Source organism: Osmia lignaria, chromosome 7 (assembly GCF_051020975.1).
Source record: "Osmia lignaria lignaria isolate PbOS001 chromosome 7, iyOsmLign1, whole genome shotgun sequence".
Lineage (NCBI taxonomy): Eukaryota > Metazoa > Arthropoda > Insecta > Hymenoptera > Megachilidae > Osmia > Osmia lignaria.
In genome coordinates this window covers 6262369-6281035 of record NC_135038.1, presented here as the reverse complement: position 1 = coordinate 6281035, position 18667 = coordinate 6262369, and the positions used below count along the sequence as shown (strand labels likewise).

Genomic DNA, 18667 nt, shown 5'->3' with positions numbered 1-18667 from the left:
TGGAACAATCCTTTCGACACGCGCGACCGACACGAAAAGTGTAGCCTTCCGGATAGAAATAACCGATGCCGTCATCGTGCGTCGTATTTTCATCGTCGACAGTGGTTTCGTTTCGACTTAGGAAAAAAAGAAAAAAAAAACGAACGAATGGGAAAGGAAAAAGTTGACGAGAGTCAGCGTTTCGTCGCGAGAACCTATCGTTCCTGTCGCAGCTGTATTTCTTTTTCAGCGACTCGACGTCGATCGAGAGATCTCGATGGAACGCGTTTCGTTTCGATTCCGTGCCAGACTCGTAGGGTAGAACCACACATTTTTGACGAAAAAAAAAATAAAAATGATTCCGTGAAACGGCTAGATTTTTGACCCCGGAAACGATCGAGCCTCTCGTCGACTTTTGCTTTACAATAGATTTCATTGAGAAAAGAAGGGCGCATCTTTATCTGACTGGCCCGTTTCAGGGCGATACACCTATTATCGCGGTCGATTTCCAACATCCTTCCGCGAACCATTCCGAGAAGAAAAAAATGTCGACATCTCCTTGAGTGGTCCGGATACGAATTCACGGACAAAGCAGCATTCAGTTATAAATTATCGGGCCTCGCGATATAATTAATTTCCTCTCCGCTCCGTATCCTCGCGTTAATCACCGGCACGCTTTTAATCTTGGAATTCATAAATATATAGGTCTCGGAGCGAATTCTCGCAAAAGCAGGAAGCAATCTCGTGACCTTTCCCATTTTTTTCTCTCGTTCGATGGTTCGTTGATCCGTCGGGAAAATAGTTGAAAATCGTAATTCTTCTTACATTTCTTTCTGTGTACGATGTAAATATTTGGCCGGGGAACGGGGTGAGTAGATAGGATCGATAAATTTCGACAGTTCGAGCATTATTCGGTGCGGGGGAATGCCGCGCGCGACACGGGTTACAAAGGGTCGTAAATCCTTACGCAGCTGCCCTGATTCTACTATTATCGCTTGGTTATATCTTCCTCCGCTATCCATTCATCGGAATCTCGACGCGAGCCACGCGAGACTCGAATCGCTGTCCTCCTCCTAAATATCTATCGAGCACCGTGTTTTCTTGCTGCTGTTACAGACTCTGCTCGTACCGACTTCTTTTACGTTCTAAGAATAAAATAGATCTTCGGGTCGTGCCAGCGAATCGGGCAGGCTAAATCATTATCGGAATTCCGAGAAATCTAGCCCGCTTCCAATTAGCGGACCGATTAGCCTCCGTTTAATTTGCTTGCCCCTTATCTCTTAAACGTTCAGCAATCGAGGGAAATCGATTCTCCTCCGGTTTGTCGGAGAACAGGGGTCGGCGACGAGAAATCTAATCGATTGGTACACACGAAGCGCGGAGCTAGCCACGTGTGAATTTCACCAAGGCTGCATACCCATACACGAGGTACGGGAATTCGTTCAGAAACACCGGTGGCCACGATTCAATAACAAATCAAACATCCGTGAGATTTTATCGTTGCGTTACCATGGTAATTATGCGACAGATATCGATAAACACCTCCTGGTTGATAGTTTTATTTCCAACTCCTATCCGTATCGAAGGTAGTTTACCGTAAGTCGCGACGTACGAATTAAGCACCATCGACGACTTAAATCTCCGGATTTATTTATTCCAAAATTAAATATATATTTCAATTAATAAATGTCTTATCAAGAGTACATAATGTGCACGAAAGCGTTCTTAACATCTTTCGAAATTTGTAACATCTGTTTGTCTACCATTTTGAAATTTTGTAACTAAGGATTGGTGTATGAAATGTGTGCATGGAACGCCTATGAATTCGGCCCCTGGAACTGCTCCTGGTAATAGGATAATAGAATACGCAAGGAGATGGCGCCATTCCATGGGTGGCATGGTGGGAGAACCTGCGAATCTGAACCTGCTCCTGGTAATAGGGTAGCAGAACGCGCGAGGAGGTCGCGCTCATTGGTCGCGGAGTTCCCCGCCCAGTCAGCGCAACGGATAGAGGGAGTGGCGTAGTGGGGGGAGTTACGGCTCCGCAACTTGCTTCTAGTAATGGGATAGCAAAACATGGCAGGAGGTCGACCGGCATATACGTGTAAGTTATACGGGTTACAAAATAATTAATTGCAAGCTCAATATTGCAAAGAAACGAACTTTTAAGACCGATTCTTGAAGAGTAATGTCTACGGAATATTTCAATACTATTTTTGCATACATTTGAGTTGTAATTATTTAGTTATTAGCAATTACTTTAGTACGCAATTACGTACATGAAGCACTTGTTGAATTTTCATTAATTTTATTGTGTACTGTATTCATTTATAGCATTTTACGATTGTAACGTGAAGTGCAAGGTTGAAACTATATTTTCTAATGATTTTTAGTAACATTTAGTGAGTTAGTACTTATTAAATATTAAATATTCTTTCGACTGTAATTCCGCCTTATGTTTATACATACGGGAACTGCGTATTCCCAATCTTTTATTAATTTCTCAAGTTTGCAAATTATTTTCTTAACTTTTAAGGCTGCAATATAAAGAATAGGGTTCCTATAATTGTTTAATATGAATGTTATAAACATTCGTTCTCTTAATATTAAACAATTATTACTTTTCGTGGCAAAGAATTTCAACACTCTGTTGTACTATTCAAAGAACTTTATTTATTCATTTTACAATAATTTAGTACAATCGATTGACTTTCATAATTGTAGATAGTAGTATAAAGTTCAGGTAATCTATACATACTTAAATTATATACATTGACAACGCAGATGTATTGCAATTTTGATTTTTTATTGTTATGTTTTTACAACGTCGTAAAATAATTACATTATAAGGGACTTCCATTTTCTATCGGTCAACATTTAGGATAACATTTGCTGAAATTGCTCGCCTGGTAGCAGGATAATAGGATAGCCAAGAAAGTGGCACAATTTTTGCCACCAATTTTAGTTATGTACTCCTAATACCTCCGCTCGCCAGAAATGAGAAACGCATATAGTAAAAAGTAAACCATCAATTATGCATTTATCAGCAATGAAACTTGAACTTTCACGATTAATTCTCGAAAAATAATGTCTGCAGAGTTTTCTAATACCACGTTTGCGCAGAGTTCATTTATAATCACTTAGTTATTAGCAATTATTGTGGTAGTTGCACACTCTGCATTGAACACCCGTTGGTATTTCATTGATTCTATCGTACGTTGTAATAATTCACAATAATTTATGATTGAAACACAAAGAGGAAAGTTCAAATTACATTCCTTTATAATGTTTGATAAGATTTATTAAGCAGTAGATTACTACTAGTGCTTAATAAATTATGAGTAACGACGTCTGTATGCTGACGCCATTTTCTTCAATGATGGTAACTAGTTATCGACCGAGGGTTGACGGAAGATTTATCATAAATAGGTAGCGTGGCAATTCGGTATTAGATCGCTGATATTAAATTGTTTTATCACGATCTCATCTATTATTATTTAATGAAAAACGCAGTAAACTATTTAATTAAGAAAATTTCTTGTAATCATTTGAAAAAGCGGTGTCCATCAAGTTCTTCCGTCTGTTCATAGATGGTCACACTTTTTACGGCTAGTGAATCGGTAACTAATGAAAAATAAAAATAAATTTTTAATTCTTATATCAGAAATATTGTAAATAAATGATAAACAAGCAAAGATACAAACGTTATTCGCTGCAAGTTGCAGAGATAAATGAAGGAAATGTCATGATGATAAGAATGAAGTCTCAGATCCTCTCGCTCCGAACGTCGGAAAAAGACTGACAGCTAAAATGATCGGCTTTCACTTGATAAACTCGGACTTTTCTTCCGCCCGGACTTTTCTCCTCTCTTCCATAGAGTACCATTTCTCACAGATCTGTAATTAAAACTAAAATGATTTACACGTGGTTGCACGATACATCCCGATAACGATAAATATAGAAAGCCTCAAATTTGGCTTGTTTTTACAGAAAAATTGTAAAAATTAAAACTGACTATTACCGCGATTTTAAGACATCCGCTAGATCAGTGATTTCCATTCCTATCTGGCAAAAATTCGATCAAGTTTTCCAAGCGCAAAGGCAGTAACTACAAATCCAACAAAATTAGACATGCCTTTATTTTCAAGGTATTTTGAATTTCTCCCTTGAGAACGAACGCCATCTGTTCTATCCTAATATAAAAATGTGAAATACTTCGCACTGCAACAGTCTAACGCACGTTGATGGTAATAGCAGATTGCTTCGATATCAAAGACTATACCCCATTATTCATTGTCAGTCAGTGTCTGAAGCTCACTCAGTCATGTCATATTGCAGCAGCAAGAGGAGCAGCAAGGGGAGTTTGATCCAGCCCTTTTCTCAACACTGCATATGACGGCTTCACCACCAAAACCTGTAGGGCTGTCAGGGCCACTGGCGTCGGAAGTGAGGGCTCCAGACGTCCTTGTACGCGGCCCGAGGAAAGGCCGACACCTGTGTGCATCCTTTACATCCCTGATTCCTTTACATCTTTGCCCCCTTACATCACTACATCCTTTATATCCCTGCTTTCTTTATATCCCTGCACCCTTTATATCCCTGCATCCTTTACAACTCTGCCACCCTTATACTCCTGCATTCCTTACATTCCAGCATCTGTTACATCCCTGCTTTCTTTATATCCCTGCATCCTTCACATCTCTGCCACCCTTATACTCCTGCATTCCTTACATTCCAGCATCCGTTACATCTCTGCATCCCTTGTATCCCTACAACCCTTATAATAAATATAACATATTATGAAACATATATTTATGGCCGTTGGTTCGAGTAAAGGTAAGTAAAGGTAAGTAAAGGTAAGTACAGGTAAGTAAAGTCTTGTGACCGCAATATTAATGCAAACGCGCAACCCCGGTCTCACATTTTTGAACTTTTGAATTTTTGAATTTTCAATTTTTGGCCCTCTAGCGGGAAAAATGTTAACTAAAATTTCGATGTTGAATCAGCGCCATCTGGTTTCAGAAAAAGGAACTAAACCTTGCACCAATTTTGGCCCTCTAGCGGGAAAAATGTGAACTAAATTTTCGATGTCGAATCAGCGCCATCTGGTTTCAGAAAAAGGAACTAAACCTTGCACCAATTTTGGCCCTCTAGCGGGAAAAATGTGAACTAAATTTTCGATGTCGAATCAGCGCCATCTGGTTTCAGAAAAAGGAACTAAACCTTGCACCAATTTTGGCCCTCTAGCGGGAAAAATGTGAACTAAATTTTCGATGTCGAATCAGCGCCATCTGGTTTCAGAAAAAGGAACTAAACCTTGCACCAATTTTGGCCCTCTAGCGGGAAAAATGTGAACTAAATTTCAAACATCGAATCAGCGCCCTCTGGCGGCGAAAAAAGGAACTAAATTTCGCACGATATTTCGCTCACTCGTACAGGAATATAAGGGGTACAGTGATATAAGGGATGCAGAGATATAAGGGATGTAGTGATATGAGGGATGCAGAGATATAAGGGATGTAGTGATATGAGGGATGCAGAGATATAAGGGATGTAGTCATGTAAGGGATGCAGAGATATAAGGGATGTAGTGATGTAAAGGATGCAGAGATATAAGGGATGTAGTGATGTAAGGGATGCAGAGATATAAGGGATGTAGTGATGTAAGGGATGCTGAGATATAAGGGATGTAGTGATGTAAGGGATGCAGAGATATAAGGGATGTAGTGATGTAAGGGATGCTGAGATATAAGGGATGTAGTAATGTAAGGGATCGAGTGATGTAAGGGATGCAGAGGTATAAGAGATGTAGTCATGTAAGGGGTGCAAAGATGTAATCTCCTCAAGGCACATGTGTAGAATGAAAAAATAAATAATTGTGAAGGGAAGCCTTGGTCCATAAAGAGGCATAGGATAATAACTAACTGGGAAGGGTTGTCCGCGCGAGGCTCATACAAAGAAATAAAATAATAGATAATTAGGATGCGTGGATCTTGGTCCATAAAGAAGGATAAAATAATTAATAACCGAAAAGGATTGGCTTTGAACTATAAAACGGGATAAAATTATAAATGCTTTTCACCTTTGATGAGCTGACAAGTTGATCCGCATCCCTCGGCTGTCGGTATAGGACTGAGGAGGTCGCACCGCGTTCTAGGTCTTTAATTACTGTGTTTTAAGTTTGATTTTCATGTATACTTATTTATATTATAAATTATATATTTATGATTTATTAAAGATCAATCAGTTATTGAATGTTGTATACATATATAAATAATTGAGAAAAGGAGTTAAGAATTTAAGTGAAATAAGTAACTAATTGTGAAAAAAAATTACATTAAATATATTACTCGAAAATAAAATTGGGTAAATTAAATAATAGCTCAGTTGCTTTTTAAACTGATTTATTTACTAAGGTGCATGAAGTGAATACAAGTTTGTCAAACAATTATAATAATAATTGCTTAGTCTTGTGCTGCTTTTGACTGATTCTTGACAAAAAAGAAAAAAATCAGAGAGAGTGAAAATTGGCTCTCTGCATGCAGACCTAATCTCCTCTCGGGGTGTCTGAAACCCCAAAGGTATGTCCAGTCTTTTTGTATCTATAGTCACTGGTAGCAGCTGGACGATACGTTTCCCCGATGCCTGTTAATTGCCTGAGCGAAGAATAAAGATAATTGGCATTTGGCGGAGAGTGATTCGCGATACGGGGGTAGTGGGTAACTTCTCGGAAAGAATCCTTCTATTTGTTCGCTTTTCGTCTTGAATTTGTAGCCGTCCGTCCAACGGCGATGGTAGATAGGTCGCGAGACGCCGTCTCAAGGAACGCTCTTTCTCGCTCTTTCCCTCTACCTTTTGCCAAGGTCTTCGATCTTCTTTTCTTGCAATGGGCGCCGATTTGCTAAACGCAATAACCCTTTATGAGCCAGGCGATAATAGCTCCGCGAAGCGAGCTTGGCCCCCCGACGTTGCGCTATAATTAGTCGAGCTTTTCACCAAGTTAACCCGTTGCCGGGAGGTGTTCGATTTGTAAGAAAAATCGAGATCATGGTCAGTGGAGCGATTACCGCTCTACGATAGGGGGTGAGAAGAGAGCAGAAGGGGTTGTTTAGATGGTGCGAGAGATCAGGCACACGGTCAGGATTTTGGTATCTCGTTTTTTCTTACGTCGAGGAGTATAATCCGTTAGCCGGTGACGAAGGATCGACGGGTATCGCGTAACTCGGTGAAGAAGGACAGGAGAAGAAGGGGTTCTGCGATCTGTCGAGCACTCTTCACGCGTGAGACTCTCGAGCTGCGTGGTTCACCAACTGGGAATAACCCCTCGTTATCGAACAACGATTAAGATACCGTCGTGTCTGGCGCACGAAACGCGAGAAAATGAATCGTACGGCTCAAGTTGAAACGTCTCTGCCTATTCTGACGTTAGTTTCTCTCAAGGACAATGAGAGATAACATATTTGTTCGGTGAAAAACGAATCGGTTCCCTACGTTTCGCAGGTTCGTTTCACGAAAAACGACGAACAAACATGCTTCTTTAATGATTACGAGCGGAAGGATTGCACCGACCTCGGTACTTGCCGTTTCTATCGATAGCCGTCGAATGAAAAATCGTCACGATAACCGTGTAACACGATAAACCGTTGCTCGATCCCTCTGCTCGACCATTGCCGACTGAGACTAATTGCGAATCCGATTACAACGTCCTCGGTTATTATTGTAATTAGCAACTGTAGAAGATATGAGTCGAACCAGCAACACAATTGGTACGCACCGGCTGTCACATCTCTCTTCGAACGAACCAACGGAGATCGACTGGTTGCGATTGCATGGAGTTCATCGAGAAAACGTTGGAAAATCTCGTGAAAAGCAGCGACTATCGGTCGTCGATTCGATCGAATCGATTCGTTGCAGCTACGCTCGCTCGAAGGCTGACCACCCGCGATCGCCTCGGCCACGAGAGTACAGGAAGAGAAGAAGAGCGAAGAAAGATGGAGCAGAAAGAGGCAGAGAGGAGCGTAGGCCGGGACTTTTTACTCGGATACACATGTGGCTAGCGGCGATTCGGGCCCGATAAAAGCACGGCCCGTTGGCTCGCGGCTCGCGGGACGAAGGAAAGGGTTAAGGGTAGAGAAAGAGAGAGTTCTCGGACAAGTTGAGCGAATCGCGTGTGCGATGGTGCGCACATCCGCGCCACGAAAGAACGAGACCGACCCGAGGCCGGAGCGTGTGCCGCGATCCGCGCGTTACGCACGTGCATCGCCCACCCTATCAAACAAACCTTTTTTTCTCTCCTTGCTTCTTTGGAGAACATCCAACAGCGTCCAGGAAACTTTTCTCGAACTGCGCACCGAGGTAATTTCAGAAAATCGACCCTTCACACGACCGTGAAAATCTGTCCACGCGCGAGTCAAAGGGTCGAGTGGGCGAGGAAAAGTTACAAGAGCGTTTAAATTTACGAGTTTCCCAGAAAATCGCGGTCGGACGTTTTTACGAGACCTCTTAAGTCCTCGCCCGTAAAAGCGTACGAACGTTTCGAGCCGATAACCAGAGAGAAACACGATTCGACCTGAAGCGCTCCGTTTCTGGCGCCTTTTAATTGTTTACGTTCTCCTACGGGACCGTTCGTTTTACGATGTTCGATAATTTTTCCGTGAAAGGAAAAGGTTTCCCTTTCTCGATGAAACGGGAGACGAGAGGAAATCGAACGAGGTGAAGGAAAACCAGGCGAGTTTGAGATTTATGGTTGCGCGTGGATCGTAGGAGGCACGCGCTGCGGGTCACCGAGATCGATCGTAAAACACGAACGACTTGTTTCGTCTAATAGCTGAAAATACCGTCGCCAAGGAGCAGCTGGCCGAGTAGGGCCTTCCTCGATAAATTTCACTTTGCTCCTGTCAAAATAACGCGGAGCCCGGTCTGGCATCGAAAAGATGAACGAGAAACTCGAGACTAGGGTTCCATCCATGTTCTTACCAATTTGCTAACAGATTTTTACAAGTTCTTCCTCCTCTATCGTGGCAACTGTTCAACTGTCAGAGCTGCGATGGATCTCGATCGACGGATCTTCCTCGAAAAGGATCTCGAGCGAACGCTCTCGAGTGGCAGACTCGTCTTCGTTGACGCGAACCGCGATCTCTAAGGGGAAAATAAACGATTACCAAGAGGTTTCGTGGAAAACGCTCGGTTCCGAGAGTAAACCCGATTTCTAGCGGAGAGAATAAGAAAAGGTACTAGCCTCGGGTGGTTGGAGTCAACGTGGAGAGGGTCAAGAGTGGCCGTATTCCTCGGGCGAGGGGTCGTTGGAGCGTCGCGTAGGCGGTTACGGATACCGTCTAAAGTTTCTCCCTTTCGTCCGGCTGCGTTCTCTCAAAGTTTCGTTGCTCCGTTTGGTTTTTCTTACGTTCGGTTCGTTTGACACTTGATAGCGCTCGAGCGTGCATAGCTGCGCGTTCTGGCTTCGCGCGAGATCCTCTTCGACGAGGCTCGCGAGCCATCTTTTCTTCCTCTTCTTCTTCGACTTCTTCCCCTGTTTCATCTCCCCCCTTTCCCGTGTTTCGTTCGCTTCAGCTCCTCTACGAGAAGTCGTTTCTTGCCGCGGCTCTCCTTCGTCCACGATACCATCTTTCCCGTTTGATAAATCGTTACCGGAAATTCCGACAAAAACCGTATCGCTCGTTCGCGCTCTAGATGCTTAATTGGCGGGCGCAACGCGACCAGCGTCCGTCTGTTTTCTGAACGAAGGGCCGAGGGAGGAAAGAGAGTCGAACGTAGCTGACCGCTCGCGAACGCCCGCTGATTTTTCCATGTTTTCCTCGACAATGCACGGGATTGTACGGCATTGTTGCATAATCGCGAGACCACGGAGCGGAGTACGCCTCCGCGGTATCGTTCGAAACGATCGATGAATTTAGTTGCGACTCGTCTTCCAGTTTCATCTCCGTTCCGTCCTTCCTTCCTTCTCTCGCCGAATCATAAATTTCGAGGCGCGCGCCGCGCCGTGGAGCACGCACTGCCAACGACACAGAGGCCTCTTTGTGCGCTCCATTTATTTATCCGTCAACAATTATACCGGGACGGTGAACGGGAAATCGCGAGCCTCGTCGCGTTTCACGATCCTCCTTTCCAGCATTCCTCGTCCTCTTCTTCTGCCACGGCTGTCCCCGATGATCTCTAAACAAAATCAGCTTTCACAATGATCTCAGAATCAAATCAATCTGTCAAATCATTGTGAAAACCAGTTTCGTCTCAGTTACCTGTTACAGCAGGTAGCTGCGATCGATTCACCTCGATGAAACCTGCGAGACGATGCTTACGGCGAAGCGGTGGCTGGAAAATGGCGACGGGAACAAAGACGTTCGACGCGAATACGTGTGCTGGCATCCTCGTGATCCACTCGATCGCGAATCTCGAGCACGGGGGCGAACGGATCGAAGAGAATTGGATCGCGACGAGTTAAGGGGCCTCTGTTGCTCGCAAACATCCAAAAATAAACGAGCACGCCTCTGCCAGGATTTCGGAGATCGCTCAACTGTAAGGGAGAACGCGTTTAGTACGAATTGGAAAACCGAAACGCAGTTATCGATGAATCGATATCGCTGTTGACATCGATTTTCGATCGGTCGAGGATTTCGTAATTGCATTCCTTCGGCTATGCTAATTAAAGAATGCCCCTTATTTTTCATTCCGATACCGTTTTCATTGTCGAAGAACGCGATAGCGCGGTCCATTAATAACGAGGCCACGGAGAAATCACGAGTCCGTGGACAAGAATCACGGGTCGAGTACGGTATTTTCGCTAGTCCGAATGCTAATATCCGAACGTGAGGATCCGTTGACGTATATTATTTTGCACGTGCGCTATCGGACGGTCGATAACGCGCTGACGGTTACGCGAAGCCCTGATAAAGATACGACCGGCCGACCCTACGACCCCGTAGCGATTCCATGGAAGCGGAGAAGAACCTACAAGCGTTGCCGCTCGAGTTTGACGACGTCGAGCGTCGTCGTGGCACGACAGAAATCCTTGACAAGAAAAATTCGCGCATCCTCGGACCACGCTTCAACAGCCGCCACTGTCTCGGTCCGTTCCATAAGTCGCGCGGGTCGAGAAGAAACGAAATTAAAAAAAAAAAAAAAAAAAGATATGCGAGATGCTCGATATCGTAACGACACGAACCATCAAATGAATTGGCCGGCGGCGATTACGCCGCGCGTTCAATCCTTCCGAGAATCGAGTCGCTAGCGTTATCTAATTAACGCTCGCTTCTTCTTGTTTGGATCGTCGTAAAAATTAACGAGGGAGGATTAGCGGAACGTCGTAACGACGTTCGTATTTAGCGACAACACTGAGAAGGCGAAGGTCTTACGAAAAATGATAAAAGAATTTAATTAGACAATTTCAATTCCCCTGAATGTTGAGTACATACTTATTTCCGCAAAGGCGGAAATCTTTTTGAATTCGAACGCGTCGAACCGCGAAATCGATCGATAATATAGAGTGATGATTTATCGACACTCATAGTCGTAACTTTATCGACCGCCGGTAAACTGGTGCTATCGACCACAGTCGGTAACGTACCAACGTCTGCTGCGTTATCATGCCCGCGCAATATCGCAATTTTCTTTACCGACTGTCGAAAAGCTAGATGAGATAACTGGTTCCGAGTACAGCGGGTTGCATTCAAAGCGCAAACTTTTAGAAAACACTTTTCACAGTGAATCAAAATACGATAAGAACGTTATTTCTCGCCTCGCATTCATCTTTGTTTCTTCAAATATATTTTATATCTCAGAGGAAAGTTCAGTTTTCTGTCGAATAGAAAATGGCCTACCAATCGGACAAGCCTGGACATTGAAAATCAAAGGAAACTGGTGTTTCGCAAGCGCTGAAACGATTAAAAAAAGAAGAATCCGTGCTGTGGAAGAAAGCGAGCGAAGGCTATCTCGCAGCAGAGCGTAGTAAGAGGAAGAGGCGTAAAAGTCATTCAAACCAGCGCCGAGCCATTGATAGAGGCGACGAAGCGAGGTCAGCTATTTGTACTCGTGACAGACCCCTCCAGAGAATTTCGTGCAAGGATGTGGATCGTGGCACATGCACGCACGCACGCATGCACACGCTCCGACACCTACACGCTCGGCGAGTAACGCGCCTAATCTGTGTACACGCGTGGAGAAATCGTTTTCAGAAGCACGACGCGTCGCCTGGAATCGGCACGACTCGCGAATCGTGCAAAAGTGTTCGGGGACTTACAGACTTACACGTGATTCACGATATTATTTTTGACCTTCTTCGCGAGAATCGCGAGGCGCGTGGCTAGAATCGAGGCGCGAACGCGCTCGGGTTTTTTAAATTCCGACTCTGGTCTTGCAAGCGCGAATCGTAACCGCGGAATATGAAAATGAGAAGGAAACAAGGTTGCGATAGAAAATGACGGAACACGAGTGTGTTATATAATTTCAACGAAAGATCACGCGTGGGACTGGCTCGATCGTTCGACGTCACCAGAGACGAGCTTCTATCCGCTTTCGGACAGTCGCGTATCCTATCGCGCGTAATGGTAGCGGCAGAAAAGACGGATTTCCATGCAAGACCAATCGCGAGAAACACCTTGACAAGGCTGTCACTCTTGGAATTCGCTTCTCTCCCTCGACATACCGGCCGAGTGAGTAATTGAGCGAGCGAGAGAGCGTACGGTGAAGGCACGGGGTACCGAGCAAGACGGGTAGAAAGAGCCGAGAGAAATATTACGAGACCGGCAGACGTAGAGAAGGAGAGAAGTCGCGGCGCGACATGAATAATACGCGTTACAAGTCGAAAGAACCGCAACTTTTGAAAAGTGTCACGGCAGCAAGAGATTCTTTCTATTCTTTCTTGCAGCTGGTTGACCGGTCGCGGGCCTAGCGAAAATAGGACGCCGGCCTTCCAGCCGGATCTACGGAGATCGTTTGCCCCGGACACTTGTACGAACAAATTCGCGACACGTCCTTGCTTTCGACGCTGGTTAAACTGTCGCTCTAACGCTACAGCATCGTTAATTCAACGTAGGCTCGAGTTCTTCTGGTGTAAAAGTTGCGCGTGCACGAATACCGTCTTACTTTCCCGTGCTCGTCTTGCCCGCTTTCAACTTTGCCGCTCGTTCGATATTCGCGAGAAAGGGTTAACGAAAGACGATGGAAAAACTCGCGTACAGATGAACTCAGCTGAGAGATGAACGTATGGTCCGCGCGACTCTGCGTCATCTTTCTATTCTCGGATCGTCTAATTGCTCTAATTAAGAAGATCACAGCTCTGGAATAACGCGGCGGGTTTATATTTGTCCCGCATCGTGGGTCATTTACTACGCGACATTTCTAACCTTTTGCGTGTCGTCGAAATCCTGCGAATGATCACCAGGAGCGAAGTTGAACGAAAAGCGTGCTTCACGCTCGGTTCGAGGATCTTCGACGGCAGTTCTCGCGAGACGGTGATCCGGTTGGCAACCGAACAGCAACGAAGAGAGAAGAAGAACGCGACGAAGTTAAGAAGACGAAATCGAGAGCAACGGTCCAAGAGGAGAAATCGTGAAATCGAATAGGCGCCATTTTTTGAATAAAATACTTTAAAAAAAAGGGCAACTCTATCTGCGGGCGGCTAATTTCATCCCTACGGATGGGGAACATCCTTGGAGATTTATAAAATCGACCGGTCAGAAGGTGGTGAAATTAAGGAAAATGACGGGATTGAAGATCAGTGGAGGAGCGAATGAAAATCGGGAAAGACGAAAGATTTTCATCGCGTAAGACTCGACACGATCGGACTAACGGACGGACGAATAAACGATGGAACGAAGAGAGAACGATGAGTGTGGTGAAGAAGGAGAAAGAGTAGAAGTAGAAGGAAAGAAGGAGGATGAGGTGGAAGAGGAGGAGGACGACCACCTATACAAGGACCTACGCGGCCAGTGGGAATGGAATGCAGATACGAGTCCAGTCTCCGACTTTACTCTTGCCTCCTCGCCTCCTGATCAGCCACCTCCACCTTCTCCTTCTTTTCTCTTCTTATTTCTGCTCTTTTCTTTGGTAGCTCTAAACAACTGACCCCGGTGCTCACCGAATCGCCATCCTCTTCCACCTACCGACTTCACCACCTCTTACCCCTGCTCTGGGCCGTCTTCGACACACCTAATAATAGCAACGTCGTTATCACCGTAAATGCTCGTTAACACGGTGACTGAAAAGGACGGGCGAACGGACGGGTTTCTTTTTCTCGACGGGAACGCGCGAAACTCGGGCGTGAAAGCGGCGGCGCGACGGTGGATAATTCGAGATCGAATTTGGCGATTAGGGTCGATCACCCGACAGTGGCTGCGGCGGTGGTAGCGGGAACGGCATCGGTGGAAAGGGTCTGCAAGTGGAATGCGGTCGACGTGCGGCCCTGCCGTGGGAGACGGCCGAACAACTACACCGACCTACTACTAGTATCCACGCGCACCGTAGTCAGCCTCGCGACTCCAACCGTACCGATCGTCCAGCCGATCTTTTCTTTTCCTGCATTCGAAGCCGAATAAAATTGGAAGTCTCGTCGAACGGTGTCGAAGAAAAATTTCAATACCAACAGGTACTCACCGTGCCACTAGCGAATAATAAATTCTATCACGATCGCTCGAGAAATGATTCCCGTTCGATTCTCCTCGTTTCGAGACGAATCGATCGGTCCTCGTTCGCAACACCGTTCAATCAGGAAAGTGTGCGCACGAATGGATCGGCAATCTCCGCGGTGGAATCTAGGCGAATCGAGCCGCCGACGATTCAACAAATATCCCATGTTTCCGCCGTTCAAGGCAACGTAACGAGGAGTCATCGTTTCAAGGTTACGAATACCGACGCCGTCGCCATTATAATATGATAATTCATCGATAATCCCGATGAATAATGGAGAATCGCTAGCGTGGTGTGCGTTATGTCATTGTCAATCTGCACGCGTTACGATATACAGAGGAGCCGCTTCATAATGGATTAGCTGCGATTGATGCACGCTTGCTGATATTTTCTCGTTTCGTTTTCGTTCCTACCACGATTTATCCGGTGTCACCTTGAATCGGTGATCGTCTCGGATCGTTTATCGCCGAGGCCAGAGGCTGGATAGGGTTTTCAAAGAATTCTTAGCTTGAAATTCCACCTGCATTTTCCCCGGGAGTCGACCGAGACGATCGAGCTACTCGACCAACGACGAATACTTCCTAGCCTGTCCAATAATAGAACTGTGCGAAGCGGAACAAGACGAATGGTTCATGGAAACCGTACCGAACAGAGAACGGTCTGTCTCGATTCGCGATGGTAGTACGCTCGGCAGCTACGTTCGATTCGATCGGCAACGAAACGCGTGCAAACTCGCGGAAATACGGAAAAAGTCGTCGACAAGAGTAGGAAGGCAACGAAGCGATCAGATCCGAGAATAAAACGGAAAGCGAGACCTTGGCACGGATTCGTCGAACAGTAATGGCGCAAACGGCGTTTCGTTTTTACGAGACGACGTTGCCGATCGTCCGTCGCGTCGCGGGGATAAAGGTGATCTATCGCAGGTGTATGCATTTCTACGTGGACGGGCACCGCTCGGTTTGCACGAGCGATGTACATTTGTGTGCATAGGATGTAGAGGCGCGTACGTAGCCTAAGCGTGGGACCAAAGCGAGTGAAAAAGTCGCACGGCGTGCAGCGGCTCTCACAGGCAAGGAACGTCCGCGTGACAGCAAGCACAGATCGAGAGGCGCGATTTTCGTAGATATTTTCAAGACGTTCCTGCAGCATCCTCGATACGAACGAAACCGGCCTTGCAAATTCTCCTTACCGTCTGTAAAGAACGAATTGGCACGGAACGCGAGCCCTATTCCCATCGCGGTGTCGTTCTTTAATACGGAAAGGTCGACGCGATCTCGTCGGACGAGTTTCGCGAACACAATAGAAGGGCTAGGAGCACGAATCGTCGACGCAATCGTCGTCGAGGTCCTCGTTGCCCCGCTGCGATCCGCTATAACGAGAGCAGCAGCTGGTGCCCCCGTCTTTCCCTTCCGACCCTGCTTCGCTTCTCTTACGAAGAAAAGAAGGAAAGGAAAAAACGGAAGCTTTCACGGGGACAAGGAAAGAAGACGCGGCGGAGGAGGTGGAGGACGAAGAGGAAGAGGAAAAGAAAAGGGGAGCAAGAGCGCAGCCTGCAGGAGTGCCTTACGGGTACGGGCTTTTCCGTTCGCGTTCCTTCTCTTTGCTTGAATCCCGACGAAGAAAGGAGGGGAGATCCGAAGGGACTGAAAAAAAGGGGGGGGCCTCGGGATGGGCACGTGTCTCGAGCAGGACATCTGCCTCTGAAAAGGACCCACTGTTACGTCCCCATTATATCGTTTACCTTACCAGCGAACCACCTATCCCTTCTTTCTACGCTCTCCTCGTCTTCTTCCTTTCTTCCTTTCCCCTCCTTTCCGGAACGTCTAAGACGAGCAGCTGCCCTTTTCCCTTGCAAACCGGACTACGCACCTGCCCTTCGAGTTAGGAGGATAACCGTTAACCAACCCCGAAATAATCGCGTTCCTCTATATCGGGGAACGGAGACGTGGAAAAATCGCGTGAACGCGCAACGATCACACCGTACGAATCGTTGGCGTAAAAAAAAGAAGGGTGGACGATCGGTGCCTTCCCGTCTCGGCGAGTTAAAACGGCACGCGTGACCGTTTTAAACGCGGGCACGAGTCGGTCATCGACGACACGGGGTCCGGTGTTGGTCGGGGATGGTCAGTAAGCGATCGTAGGTGACGGAATGTAGCGAGCGTCGCGGCGCTTCTATTTCTGCGCGTCGGACGTCGACCCGCAGACAGCTCCCAGACTACACGCGCGTTAATAACCGACACGGTGGACCTCGCGGAAAAACGAATCGTCGCGTCCCCTTCGAAGCCGGTAAACACGTGCTCGCACGGATCTTTCCGCGAACGCGAGGCTTCTACGGCAGAACTAGGTCGCGTCCACTTTCACGTCCAACCACGGGATCCACCGTTTTCGCACTGCACGCCGGTCAACTAGATGCAGAGCGATTCAAATATATACCGGCAGACGTGCGATACGGGTAGCACCGTTTCCGAGCTTGTTTCTGGCACGTGCGCACTCGATCGCGCACGAAATTTACGTAGACCGCGATGATTTGCAAACGAACGATTCACCATCGAGACACGCTTGAAAATTTCAACCACCGAGATCGATCTGCAACCGCGCGAAAACACCGTATGCGACTGCAGGCCGCGTGTGTACTGGCAATCAAAGCGCAGGTAAAAAAAAAAAAATGAAACAGCTATAGGTAGAGGGGGACTTTCGAGGGCAAATCGGCGAAGGGAAGCTTTAAAAGGGGCGGCCCTGTCGTCGTCATCGGGATTCTAACCAAGCTCGTCCGCTTTTAAATGAACGATCCCTCGGCAACGAAATCGTTTGCAAACTCGCACGCCTATGCGTAACACGCGTGTATTGTACGAACGTACGTACGGACGAATACCTTCTAGGTACGAAAGGAAGCCAACTTCCTTCCTACGTCCGATGTCACGCGCACCACCGTTTATATAATCCATCCTGTGACGTCAGGCTGTTTAATCCATTCATTACTGAATCAGCTCTCTCTCTCTCTCTCATTCTCACGCGCACACACACGCACCTTCACTTTTTCTCCTCCCTCCGTACAGTGGTGTGTGTATCGCACACGGACGTATCGCAAAGGGAGAAACGGAGATGAAGACGACGAAAAGAGGAAGCGCCGTTCTTCGACCTCGAGGAGAGAGATCCAACGGAAATTCGTCATTTCGCAGAGGAAGACGTTGAATCGCGTATCAAGGGAAGACGAATGAAATACTTTGAACAAGTCGCTTATCGAGGCTAGAAAAGGGCGTTGTAAATCGAGCTCGATCGAATTGCGAGAATCTCGTTTCGACGGACGCGTGTTCGGCGACGACGGTGGGCGGATCCGCGTCCCGATCGATTTCGATAGGATGCATCGAATCTTCGCAAATCCCTCGTATCGATACGGTAGTCTTTAAAAAGAAATCGATAAAAATTTGCAAAAACCTGTTGGGCCGCATGCTGCTTTTCGTCGCTTGAATTTGCGACGATGATTTTCTGCGAGCATGAATCTACGATTGCACGCGCGCCTCTAGTATTTACGCAATCGGTCGTTCGGTTGTGTTCGACGCAGGTGGCGCTATGACGCAAATCTTTTATCAGCTAGTTTCGCGCCGATATCCGCGCTTCGACGATGAAAATAACGCGTATCGATGAACGTTTCTCCTAGGTGAGACCTGAAACAATTAGGTTGCCTGCGGTCATGCAGCGCAGCCAAGCCTGAGAAGTTCACCGAGGATCGTCTGGGACGCAGCAGGAGAGAGGAAGTGACGTCTAAAGCGGAAACGTAACATGCGCTTACATATGTTCGCGAAGAATTTATAGAACTGTCAATTACAAAACTATTGAAATAAAAAGATATCTATGTACCTCTGACTTCTTTCCGTTTACCCCGTTTCCTTCTCGATCACGGTCCTGCGATCGTACGATTATCCGCGCGCTACTAATTACAGGATATTGTAAAATCAATAATGAATATCGCGTCGAGCGATACGTTCGCACGTTCAACTAACGGGTCTACTATCCTTGGCTGGCAATAAACGAGAGAGGATTGGGCGTC

At 46.4% G+C, this 18667-nt stretch overlaps 1 long non-coding RNA gene across 1 annotated transcript; it reads right to left on the bottom strand.

Moving 5' to 3' along the window:
* Positions 1–2677: 2677 nt before the first annotated feature.
* LOC117604620 (uncharacterized) lies at positions 2678–17845 on the bottom strand. Its single transcript, XR_013062409.1, has 3 exons — positions 4001–17845; positions 3684–3875; positions 2678–3603 (listed from the first exon to the last, which is right to left on the bottom strand). It is a non-coding gene; the product is annotated as an uncharacterized LOC117604620 (long non-coding RNA).
* Positions 17846–18667: the final 822 nt, after the last annotated feature.